At 39.3% G+C, this 19,186-nt stretch overlaps 1 long non-coding RNA gene across 1 annotated transcript; it reads right to left on the bottom strand.

Moving 5' to 3' along the window:
• Positions 1-495: 495 nt before the first annotated feature.
• On the bottom strand, positions 496-8,556 carry LOC109379452 (uncharacterized). The gene is made up of 3 exons (XR_002123206.1): positions 8,365-8,556; positions 6,037-6,083; positions 496-552 (listed from the first exon to the last, which is right to left on the bottom strand). It is a non-coding gene; the product is annotated as an uncharacterized LOC109379452 (long non-coding RNA).
• Between the last annotated feature and the right edge of the window lie 10,630 nt (positions 8,557-19,186).

Below are 19,186 nucleotides of genomic sequence, written 5' to 3'. Positions count from 1 at the left end.
AAAATGGCACACAGAACACAAGATGATATTCAACAGCTATGAGGATATTTCATCATTCATTCACTCAGTTCAACAAATTGTTACTGAGTGTTCCCAGAGTGCGCATTCATGCACTGGCCTTAGAAATGGAGACAGAGCAGTGAGCAAAACAAATAGCTCTGACTTCACCACAATCTCTTGAGGCAAAGTGCAGTATGTTGCACATATTAAAGATGGATATACACATTCTTTATGAGAGAGCTGGAGTTCTCACAGTGATACTTCAAATAAGTCCTCCCCAAAAAGGCTACAGCCCTGTGTTACTGCAGAGGCAAATGCTTGGCTTTTGCCACAAAACTATCTAGAGCACAGGTGCAGCTAGGAAAGGAAAGGGCAAACACCAATCCTAAGGGCCACTGCACAGGGCTGAAGCCTGGGTCTCACTTTTCTAAGTTCACAACCAACGGATGGAGAGTGAGTGGGCCTACCTCTTGCTGCAGGAGTAGCCAATGAGCACCTCCTTCAGCTTGATGAAATGGTCCTCTTCTGTGCTAGAAGGGCTTTAAGAAGCACCTGGAAGAAGAAGAAGAAACTCTATAGCAGCCATAGAAGCAGCAGCTAGACAAAGTTAAAAATAGATATTAAATAACAGTTTTAAGATCCAGACAGACAATATTTATTAAATCCTCACTACCTATGCAGAAAGACTGTGCTAGGTACTCAGGAAACTGGGTGGGTGGGAGCTACCTCTTGTCTTCCTTTTTCAAAGAGATGACTTTGGGGCTTGAAATGCTAAGGATGCTCTTCCTTCTGGTTTTCAGTCCTGCTGCCTGCAACCCTGGTAAGTCCCATCGCCAACATCCCTACTCTGAGCTCAGACGTAGTTGGGTCTAGAGGAAGAATGAATACTTGGATCGATTACATCTTCAAATATCTTCTAATCTTCAAGTTTATGGTTGTGCTTGTCCCTATTGATACTGAATTAGAATGTACAAGCCTCAAATAGGATCTTGCCAGAGAGGACAGTGTTTAAAATGAAAACGACAGCTTTATTTGAGCGTGTGCTGATCTATATAACAGCTCAGTGTTAGGTATTGAAGCTAATCTAAACTATATAACAACAGAAGGTGTAAAAGCTAAAATTGAAAAATTAAAACTTAGAGTACGCCTTTGGTGAACTTTGACTGGCTATCAAATTATATTAATCAATAATGTCAAATTGGGGGGAAAGCATAAAGATACAAGGAACATTATTTTGGACAAAGCACTGAACTAGATTTTAAAACTTTTTGTTATATAAGTACATGATTATAGTAGATAAAAGTTACAAATTACAGACAAGTGTATAGAATAAGATACAGCCATTTTTAATAACCAAAGCACCTTCCATGGACTGACTATACTGAAATGTATTTAGCCAATTCTCTATTATTGGGCATTTATAAAAAAAGTTTTTTCTAATCTTTATTAGCACAAACTTTTTTTTTATTTTTAAAGATTTTTACTGGAGAATTGGGAGAGGGGAACAGCATTGGGGAATCAGGAAAGTGGAACAGACAAGTTGCTGTCCTTTTGTTCTTCAGTCTAGTTGTGGAGGACGTCGCTTCACTGGCCCATGTTGGTATTATCATTGCGCTCTTCCCGGGTGAGGCGTCTGCTTGTTGGACATTGGACAGCCGCTCATGGCGGCTCACGAAAGCTCACGCCAGCTGCAGGCCAGCCCCACTGCAGCCTACTCCATTGCAGGCGACTCACTGCAGCCCAGCTCCAGGTTGAGCTGTTGTTCAGCATCTTAGCTGTGGAGGGCAGTGTCACTGGCCCTCATATGTGGGATCCGAACCGGGGCCCTCTGGCATCCCAAGCCAGCTCCCAACCAACGCGCCACTCAGCCAGAACGAGAGATTTTTAATCTGGGGTCCCAGAGCCCCAGATATATGATATGAAATTTTCTGTGTGTATTGGATGTGTGTTATTCTCAGGATAAGACCCAAGGAACATTAAGAAACACTGAACTTAAACTCTGCCGCTGGGAGAAGCAGGTGGAAAGAAAGAAGCAGGGCTAGGAGGAGGGATGTAAAAGCAGTGAGGGCAGAGTCCTGTAACTGGTTATGTGCATGTACACACCCACACACTCACTCACTCACACACACACACACACACACACACATGCACGCACACGCACACACATGCACACCTTTTATTACCTTACCCTCGTCTATACAGGCTTTTCCCAAAAGCACTCCCTCATTTCCCTCCCTAGAAGGCCCCCCAACCACATAGGTGCTACTAGATCATCATAGACTGGGCTCACTTCTTACTACTATTTGTATATATAGCACAGAAAATTCTGATAAACAACTCAAGATACTCCTTTCTTTATAGTTTGGTTCATAGAAACATTCAAAAACCTTACACAAACAAGCTGTAACCTGTTTATTTGAAATCACAGAAAAGCCATTAACCTCAATTTTATCTCCTAAATATTTCTCTAACTTATCCATGTCTTCATCTTCACTCCATCACATGTTGCTTTGACCACTGCAGCGCTCTCCTAACTTACTTCCCATGTCCTCTCTGCCATACTCCTTAATCCACTGCCCACACTTTAGCCTGAGCTATCTTTTCATTTCAACATCCCCCAGCTTACAACCCTCTCATGGTTCCCCTTTGCTCTTGGGCTATACAGCCAACCTCTTAACATGGGAGCCCTACAGCCAACCTCTTAACATGGGAGCCCACCTGGAGCTACCCAATCTGCTCTGCCTACCTCCTCTCCACCTCCCTCATCTGTTATACTAAGTCCCTCCTCCCTTACCCTGACTCCAGCCACACCTGGAGCACTCAGCCATTCTCTCTCCCACTCCCTGACCTTTGTCAGCCTTTTTCTTCTGCTTGAATGCTCTTTCTCCCACTCCTCTCTTTCACTGAATTCACTTCCACTCAGCTTAAAAATAACTTCCCTAACCTCCCAGGCCAAGTCATGTGCTATCTCATGCTTTCCTAGCACTCTCCATTTTTTTTTTCTTAGCAGTCATCCCAAATTTGCAATTACATAGCTCATTAACACCTGCATCCACTCTGGCAGGTGAGCTCCATGAAAATAGAAATAGGATAGGTTCTTTTCTTCGAAATCCCAGTGCTCAGAGCAGAGCTGACACACAGCAGGTAATCAATAAATACTGTTAAAGGGAGGGAGAAAAAGATGCTACTATAAATGGTCCCTTGTAGGCCTTTATTTTTCTCTACACTTTCCTTCAAATATGAACTGATACTAATTATGTCCTGGATACAAAAATTTGCTAACTTATTCGGGTCATTCCAATTATTTATCGGGAACCTATTGTGTGTGTACTAGGCACTTTTCCAAGAGTTGGAGGGGGGAGGGGCCACACATTGAAAAAAACAGAACCATCCTCTTCTCCTTGAGCTTACATTCTAGGAGGAGAAGGAAACAGATAGTAAACACAATAAATAAGTACATTATATAGTATATTTAAAAGGTGAAAAGTGCTATGGAGAAAAATAAAGCAGGGTAAGTAGAATGGGATGAGCAAAGAAGAGGCAGTTAGCCCTCATTCATTGTATGTTAAAAAATTAGGTTGGGGAGACTGAAACAGAGCAGGTGTAAGTACTCTCATGGTGTTTATAATAAATTTGAGAAATGCATATACTGCTACACATCAACCACGGTACTGCGTACACCTGTGAGTGAGCTGCATGGAGCAGAGTGGAGGCCAAGTACTTCAACATCTGCCTCAAAAACTTCATCCATTTAAATGCTGTTCTTTTCCTCTGAGCCCTCTCCTCCTCCCTGGCAAAGTTGGTGGATCTTTCTTCCATGTTCCTATGGCTTTTTGGTCATCTCTGTACTGTATCATCTTTCTCCTTGTCCTGTAACAATTTATCTTTGTAGGCATCAGCCCCACTAGAACACAGGAACTCCTCAAGGGCAGGGACCATGTCCCAGCATCCAAAATCTGATCATTCCCAGCAGCTGGTAATATAGAAAATGCTCAAAGTGTTTGCTAAATGAGTGAACATAGGAATGGATTATGAATTGACAGAGAGAATTATAAGTGTAGCTATGGAAATTAGAATGCATCTTATCTTGACAACCTGAGTTCTCCAGAAATTCTCCACATTTGTGTATGATAATCTTCAGCACTTCTGGCTCCCAGGAATATTGGATAAGTCATACTATATCTTTTTATACTCTTTTTGTTTTAACCTATCTGGTCTATATATTTAAAGTGATTTTCTTGTACACAGCATGTAATGGAATTTTACATTTTTATCTAGTCTGACAATCTTTTGAGTTTTAATTGAAGTCTTTAGACCATTTATGTTTCATACAATTATCAATATGATTGAGTTTAAATTTACCATTTACTATTGGTAGTCTTCTTCTTTTCCTACTTCTTTTGAATTGTTACTTAATATTTCATTTTATCTTCACTGTTGATGATATATATATATGTGTGTGTATATATATATCCTTTTTAGTTATTGCTCTATACAGTATGCATTTTTAACTCATAATATATGTTCAAATAATATACTACTTCATGTATAACATACCCTTATAACTATAGACTGCCATTTCCCCCATCCTGTCCTTTAAGCTATTGGCATACATTTAACTTCTACATATTTGATAAATATCAAAAATACATTATTATTTTTTCTTTACACAGTCAAATTAACTTTAAAATTTTTTTAAAGAAGCAAAATGTGGGCCGGCCAAGTGGCATGATGGTTAAGAACTGGCTTGGGACGCCAGAGGGCCCCGGTTCGGATCCCACATATGAGGGCCAGTGACACTGCCCTCTACAGCTAAGATGCTGAACAACAGCTCAACCTGGAGCTGGGCTGCCGTGAGTCGCCGGCAACGGCGTAGGCTGCAGCCCCTGTGGCAGTGGGTTGCCATGGGCTACCGTGTATAGCCAGCAGCCAGCGTGAGCGGCCAGCAGCCGCCGTGAGCGGCCGTCCAGAAGCTGGCGACTGATCTGCCTGACCCGGGAGGAGTGCAATGATGGTGCCAACTTGGGCCAGTGAAGCAACATCCTCCACAACTAGACTGAAGAACAAAAGGATAGCAACTTGTCTATTCCCTTTCCCCGAGTTCCCCAATAAAAATCTTTAAAAAAAAGCAAAATGTTTTCTATTTACCCATGTATTTACCATTTCTGGCATATTGTATTTCAAGTATTCATCTTGTATTACTCTGCTTTGGTTGAAAAATTTCCTTTAACATTTCTTGTAGTATATATCTGCTGGTAACAAATTACTCAAGTTTGGTTTGTCTGATAAAGTTTTTATTTCACTTTTGTTTTTGAAGGACTTTTCACTGGATATAAAATTATAAGTAGACTTTTTTCTTTTAGTATTCTAAAGATGGCATTTCATTGTCTTTTGACTAGCAAAGTTTTTGAGTTAAAATCTGTTATCATTCTTATGTCTGTTTCTCTGTAAGTGATGTTTATTTTTCTCTGACTGCCTTTTTTTTATTGGAACAGTCACACCCATTCACTTATGTATTGCCCATGGCTGCCTACACACTATGAAGGCAGAATTGAGAAGTGTGATGGAGACCATATGACCCACAAGCCAAAACTATTTGCTATCTGTAAATTTAAGGAAAAGGTTCCAACCCCTGTTCTAGAGTATCTTTTACTCCAAGGATAGTTCAAACCTATTACTAAGGTATTATTACTTTAGCAGCGGTTCTCAACCTGTGGGTCGTGACCCCTTTGGGGGTTGAACGACCCTTTCACAGGGGTCACCTAAGACCATCAGAAAACAAAAAGACATTTACATTATGATTCATAACAGTAGCAAAATTACAGTTATAGAGTAGCAACGAAAATAATTTTATGGTTGGGGGTCACCACAACATGAAGAACTGTATTAAGAGGTCGCGGCATTAGGAAGGCTGAGAACCGCTGCTTTAGGGTCTCCACTGAATATTCCAAGGATGAATGGGTCCTCGCCCTTTAAGCTAGTCAGGCCCCAAACATTTTCCCATTTCATGTGGGATTTATTCAGCTTACAACTCACCAGTCTTTTCTGCTCAGCCTCTTGATGTGTCATTCTATATCTGTGTCCTGGAATTCAGCAAAAATATAAGAGATTCCTAGAGATATTTCGGGGGCTCTTTTTCTGCATAACTCCCTCCTTCCCAGAACTCTGCCCCACTACTCCTAGCCACCTTAGCCTCCCCAAACTCTGACCTCCACCTCATTAACTCAGCAAGGTTACCAGGATCTGTTTGGGTCCCCTTCCTGAGTCTACAGTCTAGAAATTGCTCCTAGGCAGAAAGCCAGGGTAATTATTGAACTCATTTTGTTTCTCTTCTCTCAAGGATCACAGTCTTATGCAGACTGTTGTCCAACGTCTAAAAGCCATTGTTTCATATTTTACCCAGCTTTCTAATTATTTATGGTGCGTGGTTAAGTCGGGTCCTTCATGCCTCGAAGGGGAAATCCCCTCCACATATATTTTGATAGGTGGAATTTTCTAGGTAGTGTACACTGGTTCTTCAGACTTTCCAAAGATTTGCTGAATTTGACTGGCTTGTGTGGAGAGAGAATTAAGTGTAAAACCTTTCCTGGTGGGTGTGCCTGAGTAGTTGATGATGTACTATATTATTGCTGATCTGGATTTCTCATGTCCAGGTTCCGACAGGAAGGACAGGCTATGACAGAAAGGACAGAAATTATAAAAGGCTCTGAAAGCAGATTAATCTTGAGCTGTGCATTTCTGAATTCATTTGTGAATTTATATCAGGGGTAGAAGAAACCTATTAGTAGGCCCAGAAACCTATTTGTGCCTCTTTTAAAAGCATGTAAAAAGTGTACAAAGCGATCACCATCCGCTCCAGATGCTATGTTAAGATAAACAGATAAAATTGTCTACCTCCAGGAGTTTATAGCTAAAAGAAAGAACTGATCCAAAATATACATAGGTGATAGATAGATAGATAGATAGATAGATAGATGTTTATATTTCTTTATTAAAGGATGAAACTCCAATTAGTAGGCAAAAAAAAAACTCATTAATTTTCTTTTACTTGATTAGAAAACATTCAGAAAGATAAGGTGAAAAAATTCATTTATTGAACATAGGATGAAAAATTATTGTTTAGACAAAGGTAAGAAAATGACAGAAAGGGCTAGAAAGGGCATAACATTGAAGATGTAAGTAAAAAATATGAGATTCAAGGATCAGATAAAGGGGCAGAAAGTTAAAGCAGTCAACGGAGAAAAAATGAGCGCAGAGAGAAGATGGGAAAGTAAAGGATTCAGGGCACAATAGTGCCAGGTTCATAGGAGATGCTCAATGAAGGATGGATGGATGAATGGATGGATGGATGGTTGGATGGACAGAAGAATATAATAAAAAAGGATAAATGTGATGACAGAGGGTGAGAATTCAATCTTATTACAGACAAAGAAGAAATAATGGAGATAGAGGGAATTGTAGTGATGGGTTTTGTAGCATGGCAATTTGTAACTACTTTAAGTGCAAATATGTTTTCCTAGCTAACTCATGTTTAAGATCTCAGGCCCAAGCTCCTTAAAGAGGTCTTTTCTGACTATTCATGTAAATTAACTCACCTGTTTTTCCTTCTCATGGCTCTCTCTATTTTTTCTTTGTAATACTTATCACAGTTTGTAACAAATATTTTTTGGTGATCATTTGTTTAATATCTGTTCTCCCACTAGATTGTAGGCTCCACGAGGGGAGAACTATGCTTTGATTTACAACTGTGTCCTCGTGGACCAGCACAAAGCCTGGCATATAGTAAGCTCGCAATAATATTTGTTGATTAAATGCACAAATAAGTACATGAATGAATGCGGTTGGCACTTGTGGAAATGCAGGGCTGTGAGGCCTACCCAGCCTTGTGAGGATTAAAGCCTATTTATCCATCCAAGGAGTGGCTGTACTGAAATATAAAATGTCTTGGAATTGGAGTCAGGAAGTGAGTTTAACATTGGCCTCTGCTATTTACTTGTTGTGCTCACAAGGGCAACATAATATATCTAAGCTTTTGTTTTCTGATCTCTTAAATGAGGATAATACACCTCACATGGTTGTTAAGAAGCTTGAATAAAAAAAGTGTTCAGAACTTCTCAAAGGTTTTCTCCCAAGAACCCCTCAGGAAGGAGGGGGGTGTGGTTCACATCGCTTGAACTGGAGGCACACTAAAAACAAAAGCAGCTTCTTTGAAATAGGTTTCATCTTGAAAGTTCATGCAAATGCATTTTATACCATATATTGTTTCAATGTTTAAATTATGTTTTAAATTATTCACTGATAATTTACTTAACATTTTTTTTCCATAAAATAGTTGAATACAACTGATGCTCATAAAAAACGCACCATATTTTCCTTTGGTTTTCCACTTATGAGAAGCAGGGATTTATGTGACATGGCTGCCACAGTACAGTAGGTTCTCCATAATGTTCGCTGACATGGAATCTGTCCACCAGAGGAGCAGCACGGTTGAATCAACAGGCAAAACAAATAACACAAGGGGGATTCCCTCCATCGAGCAGGGTGAGGCGGGCTTGCTCGTCTGGTGAGAGATCAAGGGTATAAGTCAGAAGCAACCTGTAACTTCCTTTGAATCTAGCGAATCAAAAGGAAATTATCATTGCTCTATAAAATGTAGGATTTATATAATAGATAATTATGTGTTCATTATAAATAATTATGGTTATTTATAATAACGCATTATATATAATGTTATTACATAATATAATGTATTGGACTATCTACAGAGAGAAAAAGATGCTTACATCAAAGATTACTCCTATCTTTGGTTTTATTCTTAGAACCTAATATAGATATAAAAAAAACAAAAAACCCTTTTACTCTCCATATTAACAGCCAGAAATGTATTGGTTCGGAATCTGAGTTATCCATAGCTATATCCCCTACACATTTCCATTTCCAATGTTTCAACCCAATGTAAACGTTAAACACAGTACCAGTAAAGAAAACCCCCTGTGAACTAATGTGGTCTGTCCTCAGTATCCTCATTGTAAAAAGGGATACCAATACTTACCTCATGGTCTGGTTACAACATTAAATACAATGATGCCCAGGAGCATGTCTGGTACAGTGCCTGGCACACAGCAACCAGGACCATCCAAGTTCTAGGCTTTATTCATTGCTCTGTCATTAATGCCCACTTGTTATGGGCAGAATTATGCACTGCCAGCCACCCCACCACAAAATTTCTATGTCAAAGTCCTAACCTCCAGTACCTCAGAATATGACCATATTTGGAGATAGGGACTTTACCAAAATACTTAAGTTAAAATGAGGATTAGGGTGAGCATTAATCCAATATGACTGATGTCCTTATAAGAAAAGGAAATTGGGACACAGACAAGCACAGAGAGAAGACAATATAAAGACATAAGGAGGATTGGCCATCTATAAGCCAAGGACAAAAGTCTACAACAGATCTTTAGCTCATGGGCCTCATCAGGAACCAAGTCTGCTGGCCACTTGATCTCAGGCTTGTAGCTTCCAGATCTGTAAGAAAATAAATTTCTGTTGTTTAAGACCCTTAGTCTGTGGCAGTCTTAGGAAACAATGTATCACTAGAATAAAAGCTTCCTCAAGGCAGAGGCTTTTCTTTTTGTTCAGTGATGAACGCTGAAGTATTAGAATAGAGCCTGACACATAGTAAGCACCTAATAAATAAGTGTTCCCCTATCCCAGAAATGTCCAGTCCTGTCCTTGACACAAGTTATTTAGGAAATATTTGAAGACTGAATAAATCATCCTATTTCCTAAATACCAATTGGAACATACTTGTAGTCTGACCAAAAAAAATAGTTATGTAAATGTATTCATATAAGCGTTGTAAAACTTTAAATATTAAATCACACTTAACAAATCAACCTTGATGGAAAAGGGCAAAATGTCATGAAATTCAAGCAGTTCTTAGAATACCTAACTTTGGTAGAGTAAGTTGTCAGTTGTATGACGTCCCCACTCCTTGGCCGAAATTTAAACACTGTATCCCATGGCTCTCATTTGCTTTCCAACCTCATTTGCCCAAGTCCTCCAAGGACCCCTTGACTGAACTCACAGTTGTCTCTGCATCACTTCAGGATACACCAACCATCTAGGCTCAGCTCAAATCCCTCCTCCTACAGGAAGCCTTTTCTGACCCTCTGAAGTCAAAGCGATACCACTCTTGATATGGACTACTTAACATAAATAAATATACATACCACTTACTTTCTCATACCATTCGTTACTTTTCTGTGAAGATCTCTCTCTCATTTCCATTTTAGATTGAAAGGTCTCTGAGGACAGGGACTTTTAAAATTACTTAATTCTACCCACATCTAAGTAGGGGGTTCAGCAAATATTGTAGATTTTTAATGAAGTCATTGGAAAACAGCATAGTCAGCACTCACACCCACCCTCAGCCCTGCCAGTACAAAGAGCCAGAGGAGGTACTGGCAAACCTAGTCTCTTTAAAAATGTGGGCACAAGTCCTATTAAGAGTGGGTAATAGAGAGTTGCAATTAGCAGAGTTAGCAGTGGAGCTGTGACGCCCAAAAACATCACCATTAACATCAGTCTACTAAGCATACATCATGCCTTATTTTTAAATAATACCTATTTGATTAATACTGGAAGCTTCCTTTCCAAGGATCCTTACTTTCTTTCCTCAGGTTGTTTTTTTTGATCAAATAGCCATTTACTTCAGATAACCAAATCAGCAGCAGGATTCAGAAATACATTTGATCTCTGCCTCCTTGGGCTTTGGCAAAAAGCTCTAGAGTGTGTTTATGCAATCATAGATTAAAACAAAAAAGTACAGAATTAATTACCTTTTTTTTCTTTTCTGTCTTTTTTTTTTTTTTTACCGTCAGTGGTTTTTCTAATTCCCTTGATATAAAACGTGAGCCATTATAAGGAAAAGTCTTTTCTCTTGATTTAATGCAAAACCTTCAGGGAAAATGAATATATTTCTCAATTTGCTTTCTGACCACTTGATCTTGTCTTCATATGACCTTTAAAAAATCCTAGTGTAATGTTTCTTTTCATTTAATTGGGTCCAAGCAATATGATAAAGATAATTAGAGGAGGGTCCTAACCTCATACATAAGCAAAGATGTCACCGTCTTTGACTATTTTAGTAAGCAGTCTCATTTAATCTCCAGTCTAACATTCTCTCCATTTAAATGTGGTGTAAGAGGACATTTTGAATGGAACTTTAAATTATATTTTAAATATAATAATTATAATATTTTTCTTGGGAAATTAGGCTCTACTAACACTATTTTGAGCAAAGTTTCTATTTTCAGGACTATAACTCAGAGATGCTAAAGCAAGTAAGTGATAAGCAATAAGATATAAAATATAAAAATACAAATGAATACGATATGAATCAGAGTATAGGCATCCTTTTATAGGTAAATAAAATCAAATGAAAAAAAAGTCATTTATATGGTCAAGGAAATTAGTCATTGGGATAATATAGAACTGTCTATTAAGTATAAAGAGTTATATCAGGAATTATAAAAAGATAAAGCTCTTACCCTAATTAGCTTATAAACAACTAGTAGAGTTCAATCTAACTGGAAATATAAACCACATAGGGGGCTGAGAGGGGAGGTAATTCTGGTGTATAAAAACAATTTTTTAAAAATTTTGGAAGATTTCTTTTTAAATTCAAAACAATTTGAGTTATACACATTTGTTTAAAAAAACAATGATATAGGAAAAGGTTTTCTTTAAACTAAACTAAACAGAGTTTGCCTTCCTTCCCTAGTTTCCAAAGACTGAAATAGAAAGAGTGTTGTCTGGAATTGAAATAACATAATCAACAGTGTTATTAGGGAGGGCATCTGACACAGTGATCACTGTGTGTGAAATTAGACAATGCATCTTTGTCAGGTCATCGGTACAAAATGATCTAGATTAAATTAACTGAGATTTTTTTTTTTAAGATTTTATTGGGGAACAGCGTTGGGGAATCGGGGAAGGGGAACAGACAAGTTGCTGTCCTTTTGTTCTTCAGTCTAGTTGTGGAGGATGTCGCTTCACTGGTCTATGTTGGTATTATCATTGCACTCTTCCCGGGTGTGGCAGTCACTTGCCAGCTATTGAACAGCCACTCACAGCACTCACAGCGCTCACGGCAGCTCACGAAAGCTCATGCCTACTTCCAGCCAGCCCCATTGCAGCCTGCGCCATCGCCAGCGACTCACAGCAGCCCAGCTCCAGGTTGAGCTGTTGATCACCATCTTAGCTGTAGAGGGTGCAGCATCACTGGCCCATGTGGGACCCGAACCGGTGGCCCTGCTGCTTAGAGTTGGCATCCCAAGCCAACTCTTAACCAATGAGCACTTGGCCGGCCCCGAAAATTTTTTTTTAAAGGCTCTAAATGTACTTTTGCTTCAAGTACAGAAGAAAGGAAACTATATTAAGGAATGTGACCAATTATGTCATCCAAATAGCACTGCTCATTGGCTAGCACTGCCATGTAATCAAAAGGGCATGGTGCCAAGGGCCGCACTTTGGAAAGGTATTTCCAAATCCAACAGAACAGGGAACGCCTCGAGATATTTGATATTTGGTGAGGGAAAGCAAACTAAGATTCTACCCAGTGTCTCTCCTAGGACATGGTAATCAGTCTTCATCAAGGCCTTTCCTGTCTCCTCCTGAACCTTGGGAACTTCTGTAAGATGCCCCAGCACCTACATTCTCAGCACCAAGTGAAAGTGAATTACATTTGAAAATTTTGCCAAATAAACATATGGAAAAGGAGAGAAACTTGTGTGAATCTGGGGAAAATCTTCACTTTTCAGACTTCCACGAAGTGTTAAGAGAAATGAGTTTAGGATTCCACCATCATCAATGTCTGCTTCTTTTTGAATCTTCATTTTTCTTATCTTCAGCACCGAAAAGGAAACTGATTAGATAAATTACTGCGGTGCAAACGTTGTGTATTCGATGAGCTCTGAAAGTGTTTCCCTCCTTTTTTTAAGAAAATAAATACTGTGACTACTAGGCAGAATTGCATATGCAGTGATACTAATGACTTATTTTACTATGGCACTCTAAAATTTTTTTAAATATTTCTCATAAACCTGTAAAACGTTAAGAGGTGCTAGATTCCATAATGTTTAATAACACATCCATTTGCAACAATAATGAACAAAATTGAAATATAAGTCGAAATAGTTCACATAAAATTATTGATGCGAACATAAACACAGTATACATTGTAGATTTTGTTCTATCATAACACAGTAACATTAAATAGGCAAAAATCACCAAAAAAGTCCCGTATATAGTCCAGAGTTACCCATATTTCCTTTCATCCCTTTCTGGAAATACAATGTCTTCAAGAAAAGGGAAGGGGGATGGGTGGGACAAACATTGGAATATACACCGAGACATAATTTAGAGATATTCACAACAGAAGAAAGCACAAATCAATAAAGAAAACATTGAATATATGACATGCCTTCTTTGGTGTGAGAACACTTATAAAAACAGAAATTTAAAATTATCTAACTAAGGAAAGAAAAACATGGCTAAAACAACTGGTAGCTGAGTGGGGGTGGGGATGGGGCGGGGGACAGAGTCAGGGAGACAAACAGGATGCTGGGAGGTGAGAAATAAGGGTGGGGAGTAGTGGGCAATCTCAAGAGGAACTAACAAGGTCTGTTGCTTATAGTTACCCAGAAAACCTTAAGAACAATAACAGACAAACAAATGTAGCTTAGAAAAGAAACATGAGAGAAGCTGGAACCCCACTAGCTGAGACATCCCGGTCACCCCAGTATTATTGGTGCTTTTTGGAAGCTGAAGGTAATCTCCCATTGTATTCATATCCAGTACAACTGCTGACACTTCTGTTTCCCGTTGAATCAACAGATCCTGGCGAAAGACCATGGGGAGAGGATGAGTGGACCTTGTGCTCCAGGAAGTATATTTCTATCTCTTGAGAAATAGGAACTTCGGTTCAATTCAGTCCAGTTTGCTGGTTTTTCTGTTGGTTTTTTTTGTTTTGTTTTGTTTTTAACCTTTTCTTCCTTGGAGTGGTTTTTAAAGTAAATACATATTATTTTGAGGAAGAATTCCAGTTCCGAGGACCTGCACAGGTCCAGCTACTCAAGCAACAGTTAAAAGGTCAAAGAGTCAATAAAGGGGGATGTTCACGGCTCCCACCTCTTAGAGCCCCTCCCTTTTCACCCCCCACCCCGCTTCAAAACTCACAAGCAGAGAACCACACCTCTAAGTCCAGGGTGTTTTCAAAAGGAGCCACCTCGCGAAAATGTGCTTGAGATCCCACATTTAATTATACACAATGTTTACATTCCTTTCTTAGTTATTTTTAAAAGCATACTTCTTTCTTATTACAAAAGTAATATATGCTCATCAAAGGAAAAAACACGAGTATTGAAAGGCAAAGAAAAAATATCACCCTCACTTGTATGACTTTGATACAACCATTACTATGATTTTAAAATTGTCTGCTGTTAGCCAATCTTTTTGAATAACAAGGGCTGTTCGTGTGATCCAACCATATGCTTTTTTTTTTTTTTCCTACAACATATTAGCAAAACTTCTGAAGCATTTGTGAGTGTGAACGAGCTTGGTGGGTTGGGAAGCTAAGGAATGAAAAGTAGAAGTCCTCTTCCCAGGCGGTACTAGGGAAACCTGTGCAAATGCACTTTGACATGGAAGGAAGCACTTCAAACTTCGGGTTTGGGGGTGCAGGCATGCAACACACTTGGAATAAGCAGAAAAAGGAAGGTGGCAAGGCCACTTCCCTAGAGTATAAGTCACACATTGACTCTTTGCTGGCTTTCTGAGGAGGGTGAAATGTGTACATGAAGTGTGTGTGAGTGTGTGTGTGTGTGTGTGTGTGTGTGTGTGTAATAAGAGAGAGAGATGGTGTATGTATATATACATCTAAATATGGATTTTTTTTCCCTTGGTACATGTACCAGAGTTGCTTCCTCCTGCACTGCACTGTTGAAACTTTACATTAGAGTTATATTTAATGTCATTTTATACACTGTCATGAAACTCACATGTTCAGAAACCTTCCATGGTTTACCAATGTCTGCTGAAAAAAAGTTGCAACTCATCAGCATTCTGTTTCCTCCACAGCAAGGCCTCAGCTGACCTTTCCTACCTCATTCACACCATTCCTGAGAGATTCATGCCCCCACTGACCCTTTGCTCTGTGCCTTTTCTGAAAGCAAAAATGTGATGTACAGCCCCCCCTCACTCTAATAGTGAAGTTCTAGCACTGATATCACCTCCTCCAAGAAGATTTCCTGATCTGATGTTAATTTTTTTTGCAAGACTGTAAGCTCCTTGAAGACAAGGACCAAACCACACATAGTTTTCAAATGACTCAATTTACCTTTTAATCCTTAAAATTAATTAAGCCAATATATATTCTCTCAAATTCCTTGAATGCAGGGACCATATTATATATATTTCTTGCACTCCTACAGCCACCCCAGACCTATGATAAATATTCAACCAACACTTACTGAACTAACTTAAATCCAGGATTTAAACACCAGTGTTTTTTCTGTAACACAGGGGAGTGGGTTTGAAACATAAAGAGTTAGCCTAATTCTCAAACAACCTGAAAAATGGGAAGTACTTGACCTTACTTAGTGAGTCTCCCATTCTCTACTCTGCCTCCCAGCACAGGAGAAATCTAGGTAAGTCCTCAACTTAGAAATAAGTTGCATTCCACATCCTTACATGTATAGGTCATTGATTTAGGAATTACAATTCATTTCCCTTTGAAATCAAATTACAAATAATGTTTAAGATACCCAATAAGTCTCCAAAAGCTGATTTGAACCCTCAATTAAGGAGAAATAGTGTCTTTGCAATTAAAGTAGAAAATAAAACAACTGACATATGTTACTAGTAAAACAGCCAATAAACAACTAAATATGAGTGATTATTTTTAACTTGAATAATCATCATTCAAGGAAAGCAGATTTAACTACAGAAAAGGGAGGCTATATCTAACCATTCTTTCCTAGTTGCTAACATTCGCCAGTTTCTTAGAGACTCTGTCAGGAAAGAAGTGGCCTGAGGGCCTAGGTCTTACTCTTGATCCCAACTCTGAGTCATTTCAGGATCCACATGGAACCATGCTCGACACTCTTGTCATTCTTTTCCTTCATCTCCTCATCTTCCAGGATCTTCTCCCCCACCCCCTTCCCGCTCTAGTCTTGCACTCCCACAGGCACATCCTGAACCATGCTATCCCAGGACTGTGTCTCCTTTAAATGTTATATCCCCACTCTCTGGCTACTCACCTCCTAACCCTCCAGGTCATTAACTACACTATTCCCAACATGCCTGCTCTTCAACCTATTTGAAATGTCCGCTCACTGATTCGTTGGCTAGATCTCTAGAGTTTCCTCCTCTTTCAGCTCTCTAACTTACATTCCAACGTTAGATCCAACATTACAACGATTTTTGTACCACTGTCCTTTACTTACCTTGTTCTGTCAGACATAGTTCTGTCAGACATAATCGAGGACAATTCCAATCATTCTCCTGCACTAGAAATGCTGAGAGCTCCTCGTGGAGGTGGGGTGGACGGGGATCATAATCCAATTTGACCTTTATTCTAATGCTTGGTCATCTAACTCAACCTCAGTATTTCCTGGCAATCCTAAATTGGGTGGATGGATGGATGATGGATGATATAAGTGGAAACATGTAGAAACGCTAAAGAGAATCTCTGGGCCCTTTGTAATGCTTTTGAGATGGATGGCACTTAGTCTACCATTTCTAATTTTACTTCAAAACATATGGCTTTGCAATTCTGAGAAAGAGCAAAGTTGGGCACAACACAATTTCTGATTTCACACTATATTACAAAGCTATATCAATCAAACCTGTATGGTACTGGCATAAAAATGGACAAATAAACCAATGGAACAGAATTGAAAGCCCAGAAATAAACCCACACATATATGGTCAACTACTATTTGATAAGATAGCTAAGAATACTCAGTAGGGAAAGGATAGTCTCTTTGATAAAAATGGTCTTAGGAAAACAGGATATTCACATGCAAAAGAATGAAATCGGAACCCTATCTTACACCACTCACAAAAATTAACTTGAAATGGATTAAAGACTTAAATGTAAGAACTGAAACTGAAAAGTCCCTGAAGAAAACATAGGGGAAAAACTCGTTGACATTGATCTTGGCAATACTTTTTGGATATGACACCAAAAACACAAGCAACAGAAGCAAAAATCAACCAGTGGTATTACATCAAACTAAAAAGCTTCTGCACAGTAAAAGAAACAATCAACAAACGGAAAAGGCAACCTATGGAATGGGAGAAAATACCTGCAAACAGTCTATCTGATAAGGGGTTGGTATGCAAAATACACAAGGAACTATATAACTCAGTAGTAAAAACAAAACAAATCCAATTTAAAAGTGGGCAAAGGACTTGAATAAACATTTTCCCAAAGAAGACATCAAAACAGACAACAGGTACATGAAAAGATGCTCAACATCTCCAACTATCAGGGAAATGCAAATCAAAACCACACGAGATATCACTTCATACCTGTTAGAATGCCTATTATTTAAAAAGGCAAAAGACAACAAGTGTTGGTGAGGATATAGAGAAAAGGGAACCCTTGTGCACTATTGGTGGGAATGTAAATTGGTGCAGCCACTATGGAAAACAGTATGGAAATTCTTCAAAAAATTAATAGAACAACCATATGATCCAGCAATCCCACGCTGGGTATATATCCAATGGAAATGAAATCACTATCTCAAAGAGATAACTGCACTCCAATGTTCATCGCAGCATTATTTACAATAGCCAAGATATGGAAACAACCTAAGTGTCCATCAGTGGGTGAAGGGGTAAAGAAAATGTGATGCATATGAATATTCAGCCATTACAAAAGAAAATCCTGTCTTTTGTAACAACATGTATGGACTTTTGGGGAATTGTGCTAAGTGAGCCAAGTCATACAGAGAAAGACAAATAGTATATGATGTCACTTACATGTGGAATCTAAAAAATCCAAACTCATAGAAACAGAGATTAGAATGGTTGGAGTTGCCAGGGGTTGGGGAGTGAGGGACATACAAGATATTGGTCAGAGTACAAACTTGCAGCTGTAAGATGAATAAGGTCTGGGTATCTAGTGTAGAGCATGGTGGGTATAACTAATACTACTGTATTATATACTTGAAAGTTGTTGAGAGTAGATCATAAATGTTATAACCACAAAAAATGGTAATTATATAAGGGGATGGAGATATTAACTACAACTTTATTGCAATATATATGTGTACATACCGTATTTCCCCATGTATAAGACGCACCCTTTTTCGAAAAATTTGGGGTCTGAAAACTGGGTGCGTCTTATACAGTGGTTGTAGATTTTTTTACTTGCATTTCCTGCTTTTTCGCGCTTGTTGTCTTTGAGCTCATTGTTTCGCACTTGTTACTGGTATATTACGTAGGTTACGTTTTGCCACGTTCTGCCCAGAAATGGCTCAGAAAAGATTTTTGTACAGTGCTGAATTCAAGTTAAAAGTGATCCAGTTTGCAAAACGGAATGGAAATCGTGCTGCTGAACGTAAGTTTGGTCCTCTTCCAGCTGAGAAAACAATCCGAGACTGGCTACGGGAAGAAGAAATCCTACTGAAAATGCCACGGCAGAAGAAGGCCATGAGAGGCAATATATGAAGACAGTGATTCGTCATCAGACACAGATGAGGACAAGCTAATGGTTGGGAGTTTTTTGTTTTGTTTTTTAAAGATCTTTATTGGGGAATTGGGATGGGAACAGTGCTGGGGAATTGGGGGAAGGGGAACAGACAAGTTGCTGTCGTTTTGTTCTTCAGTCTCGTTGTGGAGGACGTTGCTTCACTGGCCCAAGTTGGCACCATCATCGCGCTCTTCTCTGGCGAGGCAGATCAGTCGTCGGCTTCGGGACGGCCGCTCACTGTGGCTGCTGGCCGCTCATGCTGGCTGCTGGCTACACACAGTAGCTCATGGCAACCCATTGCCACAGGGGCTGCAGCCTACGCCGTCGCCGGAGACTCACGGCAGCCCAGCTCCAGGTTGAGCTGTTGTTCAGCATCTTAGCTGTAGAGGGCAGTGTCACTGGCCCTCATATGTGGGATCC

Source organism: Hipposideros armiger, unplaced genomic scaffold (genome assembly GCF_001890085.2).
Source record: "Hipposideros armiger isolate ML-2016 unplaced genomic scaffold, ASM189008v1 scaffold_26, whole genome shotgun sequence".
Lineage (NCBI taxonomy): Eukaryota > Metazoa > Chordata > Mammalia > Chiroptera > Hipposideridae > Hipposideros > Hipposideros armiger.
Note: the sequence above shows the minus strand (reverse complement) of the source record. Positions and strands in the feature narration are given on the sequence as shown.